Source organism: Pongo pygmaeus, chromosome 9 (assembly GCF_028885625.2).
Source record: "Pongo pygmaeus isolate AG05252 chromosome 9, NHGRI_mPonPyg2-v2.0_pri, whole genome shotgun sequence".
Classification (NCBI taxonomy): domain Eukaryota; kingdom Metazoa; phylum Chordata; class Mammalia; order Primates; family Hominidae; genus Pongo; species Pongo pygmaeus.
In genome coordinates this window covers 77686495-77708844 of record NC_072382.2, presented here as the reverse complement: position 1 = coordinate 77708844, position 22350 = coordinate 77686495, and the positions used below count along the sequence as shown (strand labels likewise).

The window sequence follows — 22350 nt, the reverse complement described above, 5'->3', positions numbered from 1 at the left end:
CCCTGGAACTCTCACGGGAGTTCTTGTGACTTTCACAAGTAACTGCTAAGTTGCTGTTGCTGAATCAAATTCCTGGAGAGCCAGGAAGTATGTCTGTGGGTGGGAGAGACGTCTGGCACTTCCAGGGGGGCCCCAAGGCTTCCTTCCCACATGCCTGCCTCCCCCAGCGCCTGGCAGCCCTTGACAGGGAAGGTAACAGAGGGGCCCAGAGGGTCTGGAACTTACCATGCCCCTGCTTCCTGCCCACTGTACCTGTCTGCACCCCTGGTTTCCCTGTCTGCAGTTCTGAGTTCAGTAAACTTGGTTTTACTTTCTTTATAGCACCTGTCACCACCCAAACTTCTCTGGATTATTGATTGTATTGTCACTATTGTCTGCTTCCTCATCCCCTCCTACAGTGGCGGTCACGGAGCAGGGACTTTGTTCACTGCTTTGTGTTGTTGACTGCTGTAGCTCCTGCACCTAGATCAGTGCCTGGCACACAGCAGGAGTTCAGTCAGTATTTGTGGCAGGAAGAAAGGAAGGAAGGGAGAGAGGGAGGGAGAGAGGGTGGAAATTGTGGGTCCTCTGTGGTCAGTCCTTTGCTGCAATTAGGGATGTTGCCTTAGGTTAGAGCCCAACCCTGCTGATAGAGGCTTCCCCTCTGGTGCCAGAGGCAGACACAGACACAGACACTGATTGCGGGTGTGACCTGCACTGCGACAGAGGGAAGGAGGCACTCTGGCTGGGGAAGCCAGGGCAGATGGCATCTGATCTGCTTCAGGGAGTAGGCCGGGCTGGCCCGGGGGCAGGGGGGTTGGGTGGGGGGCTGGGAAGCCTCAGAGAAGCATCAGCTGAGAAGTACAAGGCAAGGAAGAGTCAGGGGGATAAGGGAGGGGCAGCATTCCTGGCAGAGAGAGCCGAGTGTGCAAAGGCAAGAAGGCAGGAAGGCCATGTGGAGTTAGAGGCACCTGCTGCTGTCACTGAGTGCAGTGACTGGGGAGGTATAGGCTGGTGGTGGGAGGGTCCCCTGAGAGAATGGTAGGGATCTCATGGAACACAGCAAATCCAGGCTGTTTCTCTCCCAGTGCTCAAAGGCTCCTGACTGTGGAGAGCTAAAGCTGCCAGGAGCTGCCTGAGTTTGCCAAGCGGTTGCAGATGTTTCCTCCCTACTGCTCTGACTTTGCCAGGTGAGCACATTCTCCTGTCTGAGCTGGTATCTCTGTCTCTCTCTGTTTCTGTCCCTCTCCTGAGAGAATCTAGCCTTGGGGCCCAGGCCTGGCCTGGCCATGGTGGCCGTGGGATCTTGGAGCAGCCACCACTCCCCTTTCTGAGCCCAGGTTCCTCCTCAGATGCACAGTGGGTGGGTCGTCAGCGCCTGGAAGGCCTCTTTCAGGACCTGGTGTTTTCGCAGACGAAACAGACTTCAGAGTTAATGCGTGCTTTGGTATCTTTTCCAGCCAGGAGACACTGCTCAATGGCCCCAGGAAGGGCCCAGGAAGGATTCATTCCAGCCTTGCTGGGGGTGGGATCAGGCTTCTGGTCCTACTCCAGCCAGGCGGCCATGGGGGAACCCTGAAGCCAGACACATAGATTCTGGTCTCTCACACACTCTTTTGGTGACCTCAGCAAGTTTCTACCTCTCCCCAGACCTCAGTCTTCCCTTTTATAAAATGGTTATAATAGCACCAGTCCTCTCTCTGCAGAGACAGGATCCCTCCTCCTCGTCCCGGATCTAGCATTGGCTCACCTTAGGCAAGTCTGTTCCCTTTTTGGGCCTGTCTCCCCATGTATATGTTGAGGGGTTGGACTTGAGGGCCTGTGAGAGGCCTTCCAACTTAGACTTTCTCCCCAGGCGCATAAATTCAGTGAATCTACGTGACTCTCAGTGATGGCATCATTGCCTAATATCCACCCAGCTTCTGCCTGAAAACTTCCAGAGAACTCCCCACATCTCCACGGCTTCCTTCTACCTTCAGGTAGCAGGAAGTTCTCCTTCACACTGTACCTGTCTTCCTACATCACCCAACCGCTGGGGTCAGTTCTGCCGCCACAGAACTCCATACAATTCAATGGACCTTAGGTACTGGGCGCCCTGGCCAGGCCTCATGCCAGACTCCAGGATCATGGAGGAACCAGTGTTGTCCAGCAAGGACTGGACAGGCATAAAGTCCAGTAGCTCTGTCTGACTCCAGACTCAATAATAATCCCAGCTACCACCAATAGCCCCTTCTGGGTGCCCAGCCCTGCTGCCTCATCAAATACCAGCAATATCTACTTCACTGAATCCCCACAACAACCCTGCCAGATAGTAACTCTCATCTCCTTGTTATAGCTGAGAAAACTGAGGCCCACAGCAATTAGATATCTTCCCAAAGGTCACACAGTTGGTATGCGTGGAGCCTGATTAAAACCAATATGGCTACAAGCCTCTCATTGGGCTCTGCTGCCTCTTGTTTGTCTCTCTGTTCCTGGCATGGCCAGGTTTGGGGGCAGTCTCCTTCCACAGCCTCCTCAGAGCCAGCCCCTGGCTGCTTGTGCATTTCCTAAGGCGAGGAAGCCCAGGCAGGAGGGTCCCAGGGAGGATAGAGAGGAGACGGTGGGCCTGAACCCAGGGCTTATGACCTGTGCCCTCTGGAGGGATGCCAGGTATCACCAGCAGCCTGGGGAGGTACACCCTTGTGTGGGGAGGAGGAACTCTTCCCGGCACTGTCAAATTATCCCTTCAAATTAGCCTTGGCTGCAGTTAGGCTGGCAGTGGGTGAGGCCCTGGTCTGGGAGCCCAGAGTCTAAGCTGTAGCTTCAGTTGACCCCTGATGGTCAGTGTGACCTTGACCTTGGATGGGGCCCTTCCCTTTTGGGACTTCAGATTCCCTATTTGCAGACATGAAGAGGGGACAAGATCTCCTAGCAACATGCAGTGGCTGGAGCTGAATCAAACCCTGTCTTGGTTGGATCTAGAAGGGCGAATGTGGTCAGAATGTTCTCCCTCACCCCTCCCAGGTCTCTTGGCTGCCCCGGCTGGGCCCACCCCACATCTTCTCAGTGGCATGTCCTTTCATTTAGGAAAGGAGTTTCCTTAGACAGGCAGACAGTGATGGGGTGGGAGGCTTGGAAAGGGATGAGATCAGTGTGGCCCAGCTCCCTGCTGGAGTGGTGAACAGAGAGTATCCTTGGGTCACACAGATCATTAACCAGCTGTGTGACCTTGAGCAGAGCTCTTAACCTGCTTGAACTTCAGTTTCTGTATCTGTAAAACAGTGATAATAATAGTACCTACTTTTGAAGGTTATTAATAGTGAGGATAAAATAAGGATTAAAGGGAAGTGTGTCTAAAACACTTGGTGCAGAGCCTGGTATGTAGTCAGCACTCAGAAAGTGTGGCCTTGATGACAACAATGATGATGGTGAAGATGGGAATGAGTGGGGAAAGGATGGAGACAACCGTTGTGTTGAACAGTATGAGACACTGCTCAGCCTTCTCCGACACACTGGGTACTTCCATGCTTCCAGGCTTCACACTTGCCATTTCTTCTCCCTTGCCATCCCCCGAGACTTCTTCCAGCACAAATGCATCCTAAGTAATGGAGTAACCAGGCCCTGTGGATCTGAGCCTGGAGGAGCCCGGGGGCAGATTAGAACCCAATGGCTGTGCTCTGCGTGAGGTGGGAGCACCAGACTTGGAGGAATTAATAGAAGGTTTCCCAGGGGAGGCAGAGCTTAGCTGGAGTCTTGATGAAGGAATAGGAATTGGCTGGAAGAAGAGAATAGGATTTATTTTTTTCCATTTAAAGCAGTCCAGGCAGATGAAATAACACGTGCAAAGCATAGAGGTGTGAAATAGCATGTTGAGCTTGGGAAACTGCAAGAAGCACAATATGGTGCGAGTGGGGAGAGGGAGAGAGGAAGGCGGAATGGGGAGGATGTTTGGGGCAGATCATGAAGAGCCTGTGGGCTACACCAGACATTCAACATGTGTCTTGAAGGTGATGGGGAGTTATTCTTTTCATCATGCAACAAACATTCCTGAGGATCTACTTGACCCAAGACATCTTTGTAGCGGGCACTGCAATGTGCTGCCAATACCTGTGCCTCCTACCCCCACCCCTCAGCTACTAAGAGTGCTGATGGCAGGCAGCTTGCAGGTGAGACTCCTGCCACCACCGTCATTGCCTCCTCACCTAATGCCATGGTCCCTCCAGGGCCAGCCTGCATCCAGAGACTGGTTCACATGGGTGTATAAAAGCCCAGGCCCCTTGCCCCAACTTGAGACAACTATGAAGAGTCTTTCCAGCTCCACACCTCTCTGAGGGGCTGGCCGAAGCCTTTGTGGGGTCTGCATCACAACCCAATTTATCCCTCTGGCCAATTCTGCTTCAATCACTCCCTGCCAGGTGTTGACCTTGAACGTACTCCCCCAATAAACCTCCTGCAAGCAAATCTTCATCTCAGAGTCTCCTTCCCCAGGAACCAAACCTCCAACGATCATTACTGAGGGATCAATGGTGGCTGACGTTTCACTGAGGGCTCAATGAGAGACCCCGCTTTTGGAAGGTGATTCTGTCTACAGTGTGAGAATGATGTGGAAGGACACACTGGAGTCCAGAGGCCAGTGGGAAGGTAGTTGTGATTTAGCAGAGAAATGATGAAGGCACCAGGTGGGTGGGGGCAGGAAGGAGGGACGGAGCTAGGGGACATAGAGGAAACAGGACTGCCAGATAGAGACTGGGTAAGAAAGGGGTCTCCCAGGCTTGTCTGCCTGAAGCAGCCAGGCAGAGGTGGAGGCAGTCCCTGGGATGAGTTTAACTGGAGAAACTCAGTTCAATTTGGGAGTCGTGAGAGTGCCATTTGCATGAGGTATGCAGGTGGAAGGGCCAGGAGGTGGGTGAAGAGCCTCCAGGAGATAAATTGGAGCTGGAAGTGTGGATCTGGGGTTAGCTAGCACTTTGTAGTTTACAGAGCATTTACTGGCACCCATTTAGTTCAATATGGGCAGCAGCCAATCAGAAGGGTTGCCAGAATCTTGAGGACTTTCTGAGGGGCTAGATATTAATCACTTGGTTGCTGAATCATGGTGGGAAGATGAGGGTTGCATGGCAGGGGCACTCAAGGGGCTCTGAGTCATGGCTATTTACCAAGCGGTAAGTTAGTATCTTTGCATGCCAGCTGAGTATCAGCCCTACCGGTTCCTCTTAGAATCCTCACAAGAACCTGTTGAGGCAGATACTATAATCCCTTTCCCAAAAGAGGAAACCAGGGCTCAGTGAAGTAAGTAACTTTCCAGAAACCAGGCAGCTCTTAAACAGCAGAACTGGAGTTGAACCCAGGTCCATCTGAGCCTGCATCCCATGCCTTTAAATGTTGGAGTGGGAATCAGAATGCAGAATTCTTGGCTCATTTAACCAGGGGCCTTTCCTGTCACTCAATGGCCACTTCCTGTAGTGAATTCCAGAACTTCTGATCATGAGCCAGTTTCTCCTTCCAAGAAACAGGGTTGAGAATGACCAGCCTTGTGGGGTGTGGGTGGAGTGAGACAACCCTACTGGGGGTTTCCAGGCCTGGGGAATCTTCCCCCAGCTCCCAGTTTGGAGCCCAGGCATGTATGGGAAGGTTCTGGGTAGCAGCGGCTTCTCCAGTGGCTTCCACCTCCCATGTCAGAAGGAGATCTTGGGCCAGCTATGCCTGCCTCAGCCTGGGTCTGTCATCTCCAACCTTTAAGGAAAATGGGCTGCCTTTGAAGCAGTAAGCATCTTGTTACCAAAGTGTTCCTGTGGACCTGGCTATTCATTCATTTGTTCATCCATTCCTTTAACATTGAACAACTATTTAGAGAGTACCTCCCATGCCCTGTGCCACCTGAGTCCCACCTTACCTGAGTCCAGCCTTACCTGGGTCCTGTTTCACCTGGTTCCAGCCTCACCTGGGCCCGGGCTGGTAGAGAAGTTGGGTGCTTAACAGGTAATGCCATCAAAGTGAAACAGACTGGGGAACGTACAGGGGCTGTTCCGTCATCCCTGCGTTACTCCTGTGACAGCACAGCGATGCTGTCAGGGGCTATCTGATGAATGGATGAAGGAAGGAAGGGCTGAGATTGGACAAAAGAAAGGGCTCCATGACTGGCATGAGAGAGAACCCTGAAGGGGGCATCAGGGATGGGGCGGCATCTCCATCCTTGGAGAGCACCAGCCTCTGCCCTGAAGGGTGTGACAGCTACTCCACCTGGAGGCAGAGGGCTGGACTCAGAGATGCTGGGGCCTTCCTGGACCTGGAATCTTCTGCTCCACTATGGCTCCAGGTGGCATCCGGATGCCAAAAAGATATTCTGATTGTTTGGTCGGCTGTGACTCAGAACATGCAGAATAACTTCCTTGTGGAACCCTGTTCAGGGAGTCTAGGAGAGTGTTAGCAGGGGGCGGATGGGGAGGGAGAGGCCCATCTGCAGTGCTCTGGTCTCCTGCCCCAGAACCCACCGGAAGTCTTGGGCATGACCTGAAAGTGTGGCAGTGTCAGGTTTTTGAAAACACATATTTTCCTTTTCTTTTAACTTTTAAACTTCTCTGAGAAGATTATTTTAGAAGCCATTTTCTTACTCCTCTCCCGTCTCTCGGTCACAGTTTCAGCTTCATGCCAACAGGGCTGTGGTAATTAGAAAAGAGGACAAGTTCCCTGTGGCCACCCATGGAAGAAGAAATGACTGTGTGAGGAGGGGACAGGGAGGGAGGAGGCGAAGCTTTCGTGAGCACCTTCTGCAGGGAGCCAGGCCTTATGCAGGGTGCTTTGCATATCATCTCCATTTTTTTGCATAAGGAGACTGAGAGATAAAGTAATATGCACATAGTCGGTAATGATTATGCTAATATGAATAAAATAGATAATTATTAGGTGGATCCGTTATTCAAAAAACTGACAGTTCCTCATGGTTTGACCTACTACATGTCATTCGGGCCTGTTATGTGCCTGCACAATGCAAGGTGTTCTCTGTAATTCCCACAAGAATTGTGCAAGGAATGGGTTATTTTGATTTGAAAGCTGAGGAAACTGAGGCTGAGACAGATCAGGTGACTATCCAGTTGCTCCTAGCAAGTCGGTAGTGGGACCAGTCCTTGAACTCAGGTCAGTTTCCAAAGCAGTGCAACAGCCGAAAACCTATGGGCTGAGTTTGCTAATTTGACCTGCTATTCTTAAGGTTATATTTGTCTTTGGGGGATGGAAGCTGTCATCATGGAGATGCAGGGTCCTGCTTGGGGTCAAGGTGGGATTCAGTGACTTGGTCTTATTAATATAATTATCTTATGATGAAGAAACAAAGCCCCAGTCACATGGGGACAAGTCATAGCCTGGAACTTCCAGGGCTCCTGAGGTGCATGGGGAGGTAGGCAGAGCCATTTATCAAAAGATCTGGTTTCAATCCTGGTTCAGCTGTGAGCCCTGCCCACCCTGGGCCTCGCCTCCTCAGCTACACAGAGACCGCTGAAACCTCCAGCTCTGAGGTTTGGTGAGTCTGGGCAGAGTCACAGCTGGGAACTCCTGTCCTCTACCCCCTGCCCTGTGCCACCTGAGTCCCACCTTACCTGGGTCCAGAGCTTTAGCCAGGCCCCATGGGAATGCCTCTGTGCTTCTATTTTCCTTCAGAACCTTAAAGATGCTTCCTCATTTTCCTGCACTCAGTTACTACCCACTGCCCTTGGCCTGATTTAATGACTGCCCCAAAGCCTGTCTGAGCTTATGCCCTCCCGGTGCTCAGACTTGCTGTGAGGTTAATGGTGCTGGTAGCACTGATCTGAGGGGTCCAGGCACAGTGGGGGCAGCTGAGAGCCCACGTGGATATTCGAGGGGATGAGGGCCGCCTCTGCAATGTGCTTTCCTCTCCTGACACCTCAGCAAGCCTGAGACACAGGACTGCTCCATTCTCATTTGGTGCCGCATCTCAGCCCAGATCCTCCAGCCTGGCAGGGAGAGGAGGAAATTTGCCTCTTACTTCCATCTCTGGTCATTTTTGTTAGCTCAGTCGGTTAGTGGGCTTTCAAAATGACTTATTACAAGACTCTACATGTTTGTATCTCAGTTTTTGTGATATGCATGGCCCTCTAAATCTCAAAGCCCAGGCCCCTTATGGGTCTGAGCAGGTGGAAATGTGAGCCTTCCACAGATGCCAGAGGGGAGACGCTGGTGCTCGAGCTACCAGTGGGAATGAGGGGCAGCAGGGGCTGCCCTTATAGACTGAAGGTGACCTAGGCCAATGCCCTGGCCCTTTGTACCTCTCCCACCTCCAGAACGGAAATGCACTCCAAATAGGAGTGGGGAAAAGCCCTGAATTGTCTGAGGGAACCTTGAACTGACAAGCATCATGCCCACCAGCACCAGAGTTAAGCATTAAGGTGACGCTTCTGGGTCCACAAGCTTGGTTGCATGACAGAGCTCAGCCCTTGCTCCACGCTGAGCCTGTGTCAATTCTCTGCAGTGAGCACCAGCCATTCTGCAGTGATGGGCACACACATCACAGCAAAGCCCCTTCTGGGTGGAAGCGTCACTCTTCTTTTGGAGTGGGGGCTAAAAACAGACCCCCGTTTGTTCAGGACCATGACATTTCCCACATAACAGAGCTCTATATCCTGCTCACCTGCTGCCCCTGCATCCCCAAACTCGCTTGCTAGCAGATTGAGTTGGGGCATATATTATTGGCTATGAGTATGTGTGACTGTGGCCTTGGCTGTGAGTGCAACTGTGAGCAGGGCTTTTGTGTGAGGATGTGTGCATGTGTGTGCCCACACAAGGAACTTCATGAGATTAAGTCAGATAAGTTTGAATGAAGACCCAGCAAGTGCTACACGCCTATCAGCCTCTGAGTCAGAGTGTGTGTTCAAATGAGGATCCCAACAGTTAGCCTGTTGGTAGGCCGGTTCAGTGGCTCTGAGCCAGAAGACTCTCAGCCTTGTTTTTGTTTTTTGTCTTTTGGGTTTTTTTTTCTTTTGCAGGGTTTGTTGGTGTCTTGGGGTAAGAGCCTCTTCAGGCTGAAAGGTGAGCAGAGGCTGTCAGAAGCTGGGGAGATCTGGGTCACCGAAATCAAACATGAGCCCTTACTCAGATCTCACGGAAAAGACCGCCCCTGGACCTGTCCATGCAGAGGCCCAGGTCTCTGGTGAGAAAGGCAGAGGGGAGGACCAAGCATGGAAACTGGAGGGGGAAAGAACAGAACTCACAGGGGTAGACCATTGATTCTAAGACACCTGCGCTCAGGCCTTAATGTACAGCTCAGTTAATCTTCACCTTTGCCCTGAGAGGTTAAATTATTATCCCCATTTTACAGGGGAGAAAACAAGCTGGGAGAGGAGGAATGACTTGCCCATGGTTGTGCAGCTAGTAGAAAATCGTACCTTCTTGTGGTGGCGCCATTGTTCCCTAACACAAAACAGAGTCCTACTTCAAGGAAGTGGAGAGAAAAGGGGTAGATTTGGATTTTCCCAAAGGATAGAGCAGGTGTCCACATTATGACTCCAAGATTCTAAGAACCTGGGTGTTGGGGAGGCTGACTTGCTGGCAGAAGCACACAGGCTTTGGAGTCAGTGTCTGCAGCCTTCTGGTTGGGGTAATCTTGAGCAAGTCATTTTACTTCCCTGAGTCAGTTTTCTCATCTATAAAATAGGGGTAATGATATGCTATTCTATCTTCACCAGATTGTAATGAGAATTAAATGAGATGCTGTGTGGGAAGCATTTAACACAAGGCCTGGCAGAATACTCTGCTGTGGTTGTCATCCCTAGGGTTAGGATGTAGGTCTCTTTGGTATGAGAGAGCCACACTCAGGGAGAGTAAATGGCAAGGTGTCCCCAGGGAGGAAAAGACCTGGACAGTGACCAAAGTTGCTTTGGGTTGGAAACAGTCTGTGGAGAGTTCTTTGTTTTCGTTCTTATCCCACAAAGCTGCTCCATTTCTACACTCTCTAATCACCTTTAAGCTTCAGATAAACAACGGAAGAGTAGAGAGAACTGCCTGGCCCTTTTAATCTCCTTGAGTCTCCACCCTACTCTCTTCCTCCACAATGCACAGGCCATGGGAGGCCTTTGTTGGTTGGAATGGTAAAAGGGTTTTCACTGCACCTGGGGGATGGGAGGATGCTGGAGAGGCCCAGCCTCCAGGTGGGCTGACTTCAGTAGCACCAATACCATGCTTCCAGGAGCAGTGCTGAATTCTTAAAGCTCATCCCTCATCTCTTCCCTACTTTGTCCTGTTGCAGTTTGGCACGCACACCAACCCCATTGACCATGCCTTCCTTAAGGTCCCCACAGCTCCCTTATCAAGTCTGGTGGACACATCCTGCTCAGTCTTGACTAACTGGCCCTCTTAGTGCCTCTGGTGCTCTATGCCTGCCTCTGCCTCAGATGCTCCCCTTGGCACCCATGTGATTTGCTTCCTTTCCTCTTGCCGGGTCTTCCCTCTTCTCTAGGCTGCACCTCCTCAGTTGCCTCTGAGGGCTCCTCTGTCTCCATGGCGTCCTCATTATGGCTGTATCCATGGCCTGGCCCTGGTCCCTACCTTCCTCACTCCACACCCTCTTCACCTTCTTCAGCCCAGAGCCTTGCTGCCTAGCTCCCCAGCTCCCTGGCTCCAGACCCACTGCTCTCTAGCCTTAGGACAGCTCCACTGGGATGTCCCTATGCCCTTCACACTCAGCCTGTGCAGAGAGGGACTGCCGAGACCCAGGCCTGCTCATGCCACCTCCTTGCTCAAAATCCTCCATCTACAAACACTTGAGAAAATGATTTGGCGTCACATATTCAAGTTGAACATGCGCACACTCTCCAACCCAGCAAGTCTACTCCTGGGAATGTACCCAACAGGCGTGTGTACATATGTGTACCAAAGACATATGCAATGATATTCAGAGCACTATGCATAATAGCCAAGAACTGGAGACCACCCGATGCCCATCAACAGACAGTGGTGGATTCACACAATGGAGTGCTACAAGCTACGGAGATAGCTGCAATATTGAGAAATCTCACAGACGTCCTGTTGAACAACAGAAAAGACACGACACAGTTCATACTGTACACTTGCATTTATAAAGTTCAAAAAACAGGCAAAACAAACCTGTGGTACCAGAAGACAGGATAGTGGTCAGCCTTGGGGGCACATAGTAACTGGCAGGGACCCGCAGGGGCTTCTGGGTGCTAGACGCCTGACAGATTTTGATCTGGATGTTGGTTCCATGGGTATATTCCTTGTGAAAATTTACCAAGATGCATACTTATGATAGGTGAATTTTCCTGTATATGTATTATGCTTCAATAAAAAGCTAAAATAATCAAGACTCTTCCATGAGTCTTGATTGCATTCAAGATAAAACCTACAGACTCCCTTCTAGACTGGTAAATGCAAGGCCCTTCGTGACCTGGCCCCTGCCTTGCCACCTTCCTCTCACTCCACCCGCCCCTTCTCCAGCCTTCACAGTAGCAAGGTGATTGCCACTCCCTGAAAGCGAGATGCTGTTTTCAGCCTCTGGGCTTTAGCATGGCTGTTCCTTCTGTCTGGAATGCCCTTGCCAGTCTATTCCATCTGGCTACACCCAGAGATCCCTCAGGACTTTCTCAGCTCCCCAGACCATGAGTTACCACCTCAGCTCGCTCCATAGTTGTTGGTTCGAACCTCTGTTCCAGTGTCTGCTCTTCTGCTGGCTATGGTTGTCGCCCACCTGTCGTCCTGCCCTAAGGCTGTGAATGCCATCTTGAAGAGACTTTGTCTTTGTTCTGGTATGTCCAGCAAGAGCTCATGGCCTGGGACAGGGTTAAGTGTCAATAAGGCATAAAAATGAAACCATATGCAGTCACACACTCAACAAATAATTTCCTTGAAAAGAACAGGATGATGTGTAGGGAGTACACACTGGTTATATAGATTCTGGTTAATGCAATGTTTTAATATTGAGAATCAGGATGTCCCTGGGAAACCTGGGCAGTCTGGTTGCTGTGGGCTTTCTTGTCATGAGGGAACCCAGTGACAGACTAATTCATACTATAGCATGAAAAGCTAAATATTCCTGCAATTCACAGGAAGAGCCCCAAAAAGGCAACGTTTTCCATAGTGGAATGGTGTATACATATGGTGGCATTTCAGGCATAGTGGCTTCTTAGAGAGCACTTTCCTTCTTAGGATGGATGCCGTCTATATGCATTTGAGTGGTTCTCTAGAATTTAGATGAGCAGTGGGTGCTCTCCCAGAAGGAGGGCCCTGTAAGGAATTAAATTGTATTTTATTTAACGAGAAGCGTAATAGGCAGAAAAGGACCTTGGATTTCCTGAATGTGGCCTTCCTTACAACGTTGCTGCAGGGCAGGCCCCCACAGTCCTGGGAGAGCGAGGGGTCCCTGGAGGAAAAAGGGTGGGTCAGGGTTCCTGAGAAAGAAGACCCTAGAAGCAACCTGCATCTTGGACTCTGGGGTTGCCTGGGAATGAAAAACGAGGACGGGGTCCCCCTAATAGCTGCAACACCGTATGCTTAGGCTGTCAGGGTACAAGGGGTTGGTAAGGGGTGAGGTTGCTGCTGGAGGATTTGTATTCTCCTCGGCTCGTGGGAAACACAGCCACCCTTTGAACGGGGTGAGCAGGGAAGCGTGGAGAAAAGCCATGCCTGGGTGGGGACAGCAGTGTGGGCAGGGAATGGGAGTGTAATTAGAGTGTAATTAAAGTGTTTTGTGGGCTGAAAAGGAAAAGCTGCCAGGCCCCTGAGCCAACCCAGAGGAGAAGAGGGAACAGAAGTCTTATCATTGAGAGAATGGTGGCGCCAGCCTCCACCCAGCCAGGACCACCCACGGCCAGGGGCCACGCAGGCAGAGCTGCCAGGCAAAGAGACCAGGTGCACCCTTATCTGAGCTTGGCATGGGATGATCCCTCAGGGGACCACGATGGCCTGGCAGAGGGCCCTGCTGCAGCTGGCAGGGCCAAGTTTCCATGCGGTGCTGCTGGTGGCTGGGAGGAGTGATGGCCACAAGGGTTCCTTGGACACAGGTGCTGGCTCACTGGCTGGGAAAGTGGAACTAAGTCCCTTTCCCACTGTGTGGGGGACAATTCAGGGGATCTCTCCCCAAGAGAGATAAGATTGGAGATCTGAGCAAATTTTAATTTTAATTTAGAAAAAAATAAAGCACAATGGCCCTCAAGAATTAAGTCAGCTACATTTGACCACATATCAATTAGGAACTTTTTTTGCAATAAGAGACAGAATAATGTTAAGACGTAAATGACAAATCAAGAGAAATATTTGCCCCGTGTATAAGAAGAGGTCAAAGTCTGGGCAATAGAAACAGCTCCTGTAAATCAATAAGAAAAGACAGACAAAATAGATAACTGGGCAAAGTGTTTGAATAGGAAAATCACAAAGGAAATAAAAAGGATGTATACATGCAAAGATGCCCTCCTTACTGGTCATCAGGGAAACGGAAGTTTAAAAGGAACATGAGCAGGGCGTGGTGGCTCATGCCTGTAATCCCAGCATTTTGGAAGGCCAAGGTGGGAAGATTGCTTGAGCCCAAGAGTTTGATTGAGATCAGCCTGAGCAACATAGGGAGACTTCCTCTCTATTAAACAAATAAATAAATAAATAAATGAATAAATAAAAGGAACACAAATCAGAAATTCGTTTTCGCCTATAACATTGACACATTTTGAAAAATATTGATGATAGTCAATGTTGATGAGAGTTGCTGGCCATGTAAATTGGCGTAGCCTTTTTGGAGGCCATCTGATAGACTCTATCACAAGTTTGTCCAGCCTGTGGCCCACGGGCTGCATGTGGCCCAGGACGGCTTTGAATGAAGCCCAACACAAATTCACAAACTTTCTTAAAACATTTTTGTGAATTTCTTTTTTACCTCATCAGTTATCGTATTAGTGTTTTTTTTTTTTTTTTTTTTTTTTTTTTGGAGACAGAGTCTTGCTCTGTCGCCAAGGCTTGAGTGCAGTGGCGGGATCTCGGCTCATGGCTCACTGCAACCTCTGCCTCCCGGGTTCAAGCAATTCTCCTGCCTCAGCCTCCCAAGTAGCTGGAATTACAGGCACCTGCCACCATGTCTGGATATATATATATATTTTTTGTATTTTTTTTAGTATTTTGTATTTTTAGTAGGGACATTTTTGTATTTTTAGTAGAGACCATGTTGGCCAGGCTGGTCTCGAACTCCTGGCCTCAGGTGATCCACCCACCTTGGCCTCCCAAAGTGCTGGGATTACAGGCCTGAGCCACCACGCCCGGCCAGTGTTAGTGTATTTTATGTGTGGCCTAAGACAACTCTTCTTCCAATGTGGCCCTGGGAAGCCGAAAGATTAGACACTCCTGCTCTATTAGAATTTAAATACACGTATCTTTATGTATTTGACCCAGCAATTCATCTCATGGTATCTACCCCAGAAAAACACCTGCATATGTGCACAAAAAGGAAAGTATAGGATATTTATTGTAGCACTGTTTATAACAGCGAAAAATTGGAGGAAAATGTACAAGAATAAGAAGCGGTTAAAAACTCCAACACAAATTAGCCAGGCACGGTGGCGTGCACCTCTAGTCCCAACTACTGGGGGAGCTGATGGGGGGAGGATGGCTTCAGCCCGGGAGGTGGAGGTCGTGGTGAGCTGAGATTGTGCCACTGCACTCCAGTCTGGGCAACAGAGCCAGGCCCTGGCTCAAAAGAGAAAAACAAAATACTCCAATATATTTATACTATGGAATGCCACTGAGCAACAAGGCAATGCAGCCCTGTAAACTTAGACTTACAATGTGGCCCAAGAGAGGGAGGCCTGAGAACCAATAGGCCTGAAAGGGTAAAGGGCCCAGGTGGTAGAGGCTGATGAGAGCCCACGGGCAGGGGGATTGATGGGGACCAGGGCAGAGACTGTGGATCTGCAAGCACCAGGAGCCCAGGTGCAGTCAGATTGGCCAGGGCCACCACTGGAGGAACGGCCTGGGCTAAAGGAAGGCCCTGAGCTCCTGAACTGGAGACCCCATGAGAGAAACCAGCAACTGGACAGGCGCAGGATGGCCCTGGAGAGGCAGTGGCACTGACTGCATCTGCCGGTTCAGGACGATTGGCCTGCCTGGCTGCTCCCACTAAAACCCCTCTCCCCCACCACTCCTGATGCTCCCACACAGCTGAGAGGCAGGTGAAAGGGGAAGCGACCTGAGGGACAGGATGTTTTTATACAGGACAGACTGATATTACCTAGACAGTTTCAATGATCAGATCAGACCAAACTTTCAACCAAATTAGATGGCATTCTGTAACTTTTTCCTGCCAACCTGAGGTTAGGGAGGGGAGGGAGGAGTTTGGGAGGAAAGTCAGATTAGTAACACATAAAATCACAGCTTCCCTGTGCACTGGAGAGTAAAGTGAGTTGAATTTGGTGACTCCCCCCGCCAGCGTGACACACTTTGGTCATTCGGCCTTCCCAGCCTGGCATGCCCTCCCTCCCTGCTCCTCCTGGTGGGTTCAGTTTAGCCCTGGCATCCCTCTGCAGGGAGTTGCCTTTGAATCCCCCAGACTGACCTTCACACCCCTGGGCTTCTCTGCATGGTGGCATTTGGCACACTGTGTAGTCACGCCCGTCTTCCCCACAGACTGTGGGCTCTGGGGCAGAGACCATCTAATGCTCATCTATGTTCCCTTAGAACCTAGCACAGTACTGGGCTCAGTTAATGTTTGCTGAATCAATGAGTGCATAAATGAATGAATGATGACATGACCTGAAAACTGTGACCTTAGGTCCGTCACTTCCCTTTTCTAGGGCTCTGTTTTCCATCTGTACAGAGGTGGGGTTGGGGAGCTGGCCTTCTCTGACCAACCCGCCCAGCCCAGGCCTTCTCCAGAAGAGCCCCAAACTTCCAGACACTTTCTCTTTTCCCCACTGAAAAATTCCAGACAGGAGAGCCCAGTCTACTGCAACCTCCCTGCCCCCTCTGCCCACTCACATCTTTTTCAAATCCCGCCACTTCCTCTCTCTAGACGTGGCTCATGTCTGGCTTCCTCCCAACACCCTCATCCTTGAGGGACCTGACAGCTTCCAGATGGGTGTGGTCACTGCCTCCTTCCCGGAGTCCAGCAGGCAGGCAGCCCGGCCCAGCAGAGGAGCTGCCCAAGGCCTCTGCCTGCCCCTGGGGGAAGTCCCTCTCGCGTCCTCTCGCGTCCTCTGCGTCGTCCGGGCTTTCTGACCGTGCTCCCCTCTCTGTTCTCTCCGTGTGGCTCTGTCTCTCGGGCTGTGTGTCTCTGGTTTTGTCTTTGTTGCCTTTTCTCTCTCGTCTCTGTGTCTCTACTCGCTCCCAGTACCTGTGTCCCCAACTCCTGCCCTCTCTCCTTGTCTGTTTTTCTACGTCTTTCTCTCCCCTCTCCAGACTCCTCCTTCCTCTCCTCTGGACTTCCCCTCCCCAAGCCTGGCTGATGGGTGGTTGTTTCTCTGAACCAGGCCTGCTTCCGAACCTGCCCTGACCAGCCTGAGTCCCCTCTTCCACCCCACCTCCTCCACGCACCTCTGTCGGGTGTGTGCCCCAGGACAGTCGGGGGAGTGTGCTGGACCCACAACATCCCAGCGCTGCCTTCCCGAGGGGCAGAAGGGACTGGCTGTGACCCAAGGCCAAGGTCATCTGAGCTTTGCTGGCCTGGAGATGCCCCACCCCGATACTGCATGAAGCAGCCTGGTCCCTTCCAGGCCCTGACTGCTCCAGTTCCTGGCAAGGGAGCAGCCTTCAGAACAGGGGCTGCACTTATGCTCCCATCCCCAAACATACACACACCGGGGAATGCTTTCCTCTGCTGCCTTTCTGCCGCAGATCTCGCTGGAAGTTGGGCTGTTAGATAGCTCACTGCTTCAGTTTTCACCCCAGAACCCAGCCCGAGGGATATAAGAGAACCCAGGCATGAGAGGGCAGGGCAGAGAAAGGAAAAATGGGACGGAATGTGAACCCTGAGGTGGGAATCTACAGGTCAGATTCAGCCCTGTGGGATCCTGGGCTCTGCCAATGGGAGGCTTCAGGCAAACGATTTCTTTTTTCTGAGCCTCTGTTTTTACCCTGTAAAGTGATACAGCAGATTCCCTCCTGGTACACTGTTATGGGAATTACATGTTAAGACATGGATAAAACCTCCAACACTGAAGGCTCTTGATAAATGTTACTTGGGAGAGAATCTGAATGCCTGACAAAGGAATAAGCCAGGAGTCAGGGGATCTGTGTTCAAATCCCATCTATGCCTTCTGTGGCTGGCCAGGGGGGATGCTCAAAAAGAATTGAATAGTAAACAAATGAAGAGATAAGGAGATGATGAATGACTGAATCTCAATCGCTGATCACCTGTGGCTTTGCATATATCACAGGTTCTCAGGAAAATGGAGACATAAAACTTACCTTGCAAACTAGCGAAGAGAATGAAATTGAATAAGGAATGTGAAAGTGCACAGTCAGTGCTCATACACATTTGCCCTTATATAAATTATGATAATCCTAGTGCAAGACTTAAAATAAAAAATTAAGAGTCACAAAATGCTGGGGCAGTTGCGCTACTTAAGCCCAAACTGTTAAGGAGCATGGAAAAAGGGCCTGGCTTGCTTTTTAGTGGCCCTCAAGCCCACAGCAGATTGAGTGAAGGTGCCTGGAGACTTTTTGCAGGTTGTTTGTTTGTTTGTTTGTTTTAACAGACAGGGTCTCCTCTGTCACCCAGGCTGGAGTGCAGTGGTGCAATCATAGCTCACTGAAGCCTCAGCCTCCTTAGCTAAAGGATTACAAGTACACACCACCACACTCAGCAAATCACTTTTTTTTTTTTTTTTTTTTTTGGTAGAGATGGGCATCTTGCTTTGTTGCCTGGGCTGGTCTTGAACCTCTGGGCTTAAGTGATCTTCCTGCCTCAGCCTCTCAAGTCACTGAGATTACAGGTGTGAGCCAGCATGCCCAACTTATTATTGCAGGTTCTTGACCAAGTGGCCACGGTGACTGCTGAGGAGCCAGAGATGCAAACCTGGGGATGCTGCAGCCTGAAGCAGGCCTGAGGAGGCCAGGGTCAGAGGGCCAGTCCTGCCAATGAGGGCCTAGATGGAGGGGTGAGGCTGTCTTCAGGACTACAGGCTTCACTCCCTATCTCAGCAGTGAGCCTGGGCACACCCTATCCCCGGGCTGGGCACCAGACTCTCGTCCCACTTCAGCATGGGTCCAGGCAGCATAGCAGACAGACCTGCCCTTTCCTGATTCCGGCTGCCATTAAGTACATCTCACAGGCTACTGCGTCTGTGCCTTGGTTCTGCTGTCCCTGCCACCTGGGATGTGCAGTCCGCCTTCTCTTTCTGTTAACATCTTACCTATCCTTCAGCTGTACTGCAACTCCCCAAGATCCCCCTGGGTCAGAATGACTCCCACACCAACCTAACCTTGGGCAGGTTACCTGACTCAATGAGTCTCTGTTTACTTGCTTGCATATGGTGCTGTTTGTACCTACCTGTGGGTCCTATAAGCGTTTGGTGAGAAAACTTATACAAAAGTGCCCAGCATGATTTTAGCATATAAATTATCTCCTTATGGTGATACTTTTTTCCTCCAATAAAAAATTTGTCTTGCTTTCTGTGTTATGTTAGTTGGCATGTATTCCCCACCAGAATGGGAAGTACTTGAGCACTGGGTTATTTTGACCTCTAGTGCCTAACACAGGACCTGACCTATCCATCGTAACACATGCAGAAGGGGATGGCCCTGACCTTGACCTGCACAAGCTAAATAGGGCCACATTCTCTGAGCCTCCCCATGTGTGAAGCAATGTGGGGAGCATTCTCTGTGCATCACTCAATCACTCAACAAAAACTTAGTGAGCATCTACTCTGTGTCAGGTTCCGTCTGTGGCACTTAGGTGACATCAGTGAACAAAAGTCATAAATCCTGTCCTTGTGGGGCTTGCTTTCTAGCAGAGGGAACAGATGACAAAGAGCAAACACAGTGAATGTTAGAAAACGACAGCACTATGGATAAAAATAGAGCAGGGCGAGGGGGAGTGTTGGGGGGAAGGGGGTGGGTTACAATTTTAAATTGGGGGGTCAGTGCAGGCCTCCTTAGAAGGACAATTGGGCCAGGGCTTGAAGAGTTTGGGAGTTCATCCTCCACATGTCTGTGGGGAGTATGTTTCTGGCCAAGGAACAGCCATGGAAAGGCTCTAAGGTGGGGCCACCTGGCTTCTTGTGGGAGGCAGGGAGCAGGAGAGCACTAGGGCAGGAGGTCAGGCCGTTTGTTACTGCGGGTTCACCAGGGGTTTACAGGCCATGGAAAGGGCTTTGGCTTTTGCCCTAAGTGACTTGAGCCATTGGAGGGTGTTTTGTTTTGTTTTGTTTTGTTTTGTTTCTGAGACGGAGTCTCACTCTATTGCCCAGGCTGGAGTGCGGTGGTTCCATCTCAGCTCACTGCAACCTCCGCCTCCCAGGTTCAAGCAATTCCCCTGCCTCAGCCTCCTGAGTAGCTGGGATTTCAGGCACACGCCACCATGCCCAGCTAATTTTTTGTATTTTAGTAGAGACGGGGTTTCACCATGTTGGCCAGGATAGTCTCCGTCTCCTGACCTCGTAATCCACCCGCCTTGGCCTCCCAAAGTGCTGAGATTACAGGTGTGAGCCACCACACCTGGCCCACTGGAGGTTTTGAGCAGGGAAGAGACATGATGTGACATGTTCTAAAAGGATCACTCCTCATGGCTATTCTGTGGGTTCAAATCCCAGCTGCCCTTCTCAGTAGCTTCATCTCTGGGCAAATCATCTCAGCACTCAGCTTCACTTTCCTCTTTAAAAAGTAGATTAATACTATGTGTCTAACAGATCCTTGGCAGAAATTTCTGTCTGCTTTTGGGCCTAAGAATAGCAGTCCTTCTGAGCAGTTGGTCTGTTTCAGTCTCATGAACACTGGGGCTGCGTTTCTCATGCTTACAGGCTGCTGGGAGGTGGGAAGCAAAGCATGTGCTCTCCCCATGGCAAATCCATTGTGCTTTAGGCAATCCCAGCTTTATTCTTGCACTTGTTTCTTTCATGCCTACTTAAAAATTTTGTTTTAAATGTTATGCCCTTTAAACAATTCCTTTAAAATAACAATTTTTCCTCAATTACAAAAATAATACATGTTAATGTTAGGTATTTGGGGAAACGTACAGGAAAGGGACCATGAAGAAAATGTTTGTGAACCAAAGCTAAGCAATTTTAATCTTTTTTGTAGTATTTCTCTCCAATCATATATATAGGTATGTGTGTATATGTATGTGTGTGTGTGTGTGTGTGTGTGTGTGTGTGTGCATAGCTAGAAAAAAAATTGAACTATTAAACATTGTTCCCCTTCCTCCAGAGTTTCTTTAACCCATGACCTTTGCTCTCACCCTGGCTGTTGGGGACCACACCTTCATGCCATGGTGGAGCACTGCCAATAAAGGCCTTTGGCTTTGTTTGAGTGTAAGCAACGCATTTGGAAGAAGTGGTGAAGAGTCAAGCAACCCAGCTTCCAGACCAGCCAGAAAATATTCTGATGGAGGGAAGGAGAGTTTCAAGGAGCTGTGGGTGCTAAGGAGGGGTCCTTCACCACCCGCCTTCCCCAGTTTTGTCCCAGGAAGAGAGTGTGTGAGAACCAGCCACACCAAGACGGAGACTGAGGGGTGCTGGGACTCCCAGAGCAGGGAGGACTTGTGCCCTCCCTCTCAGCAGAACCTGGGAGGCGCCAGGGCACTCGAGTTCCTCACAGCCAGCTGCAGTCCTGGCTAGCAGAGCACAGATGCCTGAGAGAAGTCAGGCAGATGGGCCTGAGAGAGCTTCACAAAATGTCCCACACCCCTGAAAAGGGTCTGGGGCAGGAGAGGGAGTCCTGGGCCCCGGGGGGTTGTGGGGAGTGATGGAGAGCCTTGAGGAGCCCCCATCTCAGGTGCCCCTTTGTTTACACATACCTGGAAGCAATCACAGTATACTGACGTGCAGCTGTATCAGTTTCCTGTGGTAACAAATGACACCAAACTGAGTGGCTTAAAATGACAGAAATGTGTTTTCTTTTCGTTCCGGAGTCTGAAATCAGTTCAGGGAGCTGAAACGAAGGTGTCAGCAGAGCCACACTACCTCCGGGGGTTCCAGGAGAGAATCTTCCCTGCATCTTTCTCGGTTCCATCTGCACGTGGCCTTCCCCCTGAGTCTGTCTGATCTCCTCTGCCTCTTGTAAGGGCACATACAATTGCATTTAGGACCCATCCAGATAACACACGATAAGCTCTTGTTGTCAAGATCTTCGTCTTAATCGCATATTTTGCTCTATAAGGCAATACTCATCTTTTGCCATATAAGGTAATAACAGCACTAACAGGTTCTGGGGATTAGGAAGTGAATATATCTTGGGGAAGGGGAACATTTTATCTGCCTACCACGAGGAGCCTATAGCAGCCAAGAAAGCTGCCTGGAACGGAAGGGCCATGTGGCTGGGAACCACATGGCAATGACCAGTGAGGACTGACAGCCAGGGCTCAGACAAGCTGACGGGGTGTCTCAGGGGACACCACTGTAGACGGATATATTGGAGGACCAACCTGTAGGAATAGGGAAAATGAGGTGAGGGGGGGATCCAGAAGTGACTGAGATTAAGTTTCCACTTCACAGAATGGTGGCTCATAATAGAAACTAAATTTAGTTAGAAAAATAAAATTGCCACTTCTTTTGCACATTTGAGTGCTCTGTGGTTGGAATCTGTTACACATACGCATGTACATACATACTCCCAAAATGAGCTCTCCTTTATAAATGCTATTTTCTTTTTTTTTTTTTTTTTTTGAGGAAAAAAAAAAGAGATCTCACTCTGTTGCTGGAGTGCAGTTGAGTGATCACAGCTCACTGCAACCTCAGCCTCCCCAGGCTTAAGCCACCCTCCCACCTCAGCCTCCTGAGTATCTGGGACTCCAGGCACACACCACCATGACCAACTAATTTTTTTTGTATTTTGTAGAGACAAAGTTTCACCATTTTGCTCAGACTAGTCTCGAACTCCTGAGCTCAAGCAATCCTCCCTCCCTGGCCTCCCAAAGTGCTGGGATTACAGGTGTGAGCCACTGTGCCTAGCCTATGAATATTATTTTCCAGGCTAATTTTTTTAACTTAATAAAATTTCTTTTTTTTTTTTTTTTTTTTTTGAGACGGAGTTTCACTCTTGTTGGCCAGGCTGGAGTGCAATGGTGAGATCTCATCTCACTGCAAACTCTGCCTCCAGGGTTCAAGTGATTCTCCTGCCTCAGCCTCCAGAGTAGCTGGGATTACAGGCATGCGCCGCCATGCCCGGCTAATTTTGTATTTTTAGTAGAGATGGGGTTTCTCCATGTTGTTCAGTCTGGTCTCAAACTCCCGATCT

At 50.2% G+C, this 22350-nt stretch overlaps 1 pseudogene; it reads left to right on the top strand.

Annotated features, from left to right (window-relative positions):
• Positions 1-12880: 12880 nt before the first annotated feature.
• The window catches only part of LOC129008694 (guanylate cyclase D-like), a 68452-nt pseudogene continuing 58982 nt past the window's right edge, over positions 12881-22350 (top strand).